Source organism: Scleropages formosus, chromosome 6, assembly GCF_900964775.1.
Source record: "Scleropages formosus chromosome 6, fSclFor1.1, whole genome shotgun sequence".
NCBI classification, from domain to species: Eukaryota; Metazoa; Chordata; class Actinopteri; order Osteoglossiformes; family Osteoglossidae; genus Scleropages; species Scleropages formosus.
In genome coordinates, this window is record NC_041811.1 from 1,836,597 (window position 1) to 1,838,038 (window position 1,442).

The 1,442-nt window shown below is 40.1% G+C and overlaps 1 non-coding gene across 1 annotated transcript; it reads left to right on the top strand.

The window, feature by feature from the left end:
* The first annotated feature begins 712 nt into the window (after positions 1-712).
* LOC114910778 (U6 spliceosomal RNA) lies at positions 713-819 on the top strand. The gene has a single exon (XR_003797783.1). It is a non-coding gene; the product is annotated as a U6 spliceosomal RNA (small nuclear RNA).
* The last annotated feature ends 623 nt before the right edge of the window (positions 820-1,442 follow it).

Genomic DNA, 1,442 nt, shown 5'->3' on the forward strand with positions numbered 1-1,442 from the left:
ATTACAGCGGCACTGATTGACTTAAAGCTTCGTGTTCATGTTCTCAGTCCGCCGACAACACAGCAAATTTTAAACATGTTATGCGGGGTTTTACTGGTATGTGTTTTGGATGGGCTGGGAATAATTTTTTTTTCCGTGTGAAATGGGGAAATACTTTACATTTTTTTATATTTTTTATCCTTCATCCACATATTCTATCTTCTCATCTGTCTTTTCACTGTCATTCTGTCTGTGCTGTGGAAGTTTCTGTCACCAAGAAAAATTCCTTGTATGTGTGAACATACTTGGCAATAAAGCTCGTTCTGATTCTGATTCTGATTCAATATTAATTTAGCCGACAGGTACTGCTGTGGAACTGACTACACTTCCCATCATGCAACAGTCTCCCTACAGAAAGCGCTCTCGTTGAGACGTCACTGCTCTTCCAATGAGAACGTAGTGTCAGAAGCTTAATTTGAATAAGACCCAGCAAGCAACTGCGCTCAGCACGACAAGCGAATAAACGACCTATAATCTCAGTTTAAAAAAAAAAAAAAAATCGATAACACAGAAATCTTCTCTGTTAGACTAAGATCTACGGTATGGTGGAGAAACGGCACAGAGTTCATTCCCCAGAATATTTTATGAGATTTACACTCGAAACAGGCCACCAGCATACGGAACTTTAGCACAGCTTGGGCCTTTATATAGCTCACGTCACCAATTATTTGTCGTGCTCGCTTCGGCAGCACATATACTAAAATTGGAACGATACAGAGAAGATTAGCATGGCCCCTGCGCAAGGATGACACGCAAATTCGTGAAGCGTTCCATATTTTGTCCCACACACAAAGCCCTTTGTCCATCGCTACTCTATTTCTTACGCGCTGCGTCATGCCCTTTAAAACTCCATTTCCTTCACTTACGCTCTTCGCTGCAACTAATCCTCAAATATAAGTAAACTTATTTTTGGTAAACAAATAAAACGTTTATGAGAAGTAAACTACGGCTGTCCCGGAAAATGTTGTGCAAATCCAATCCTCCAAATTTGACAGCCTATTTGCACGGAGTATCATAGCTCCACTCGGCTTTGGTGGCATTTGTTCGCGTTTACAAGATCAGAATTTGTTTTCTGCACTTTTCCACAAGTGATCAGTGTCAGATTTATATTTTCACTTGTCAGACTTATAATATGATTATTAACTTGTATTTATCATGAGACGCTGTTAGGTGACTTACCGTGTTTGATATATTAATTATATTATATGACAAACTCCCTTTACTCATTCGCACATCTCTACAGCTGGACAAGGTAGCACACACACACATTCATAAATTATATGGGCAATTAACTAAGCATCACCAATTCAGCTGAACCGCATGTCTTTGGACTGTGGGAGGAAACCAGAGCACCTGGAGCAATCCCACATGAACACTGGGAGATGATGCAAACACCATATAGA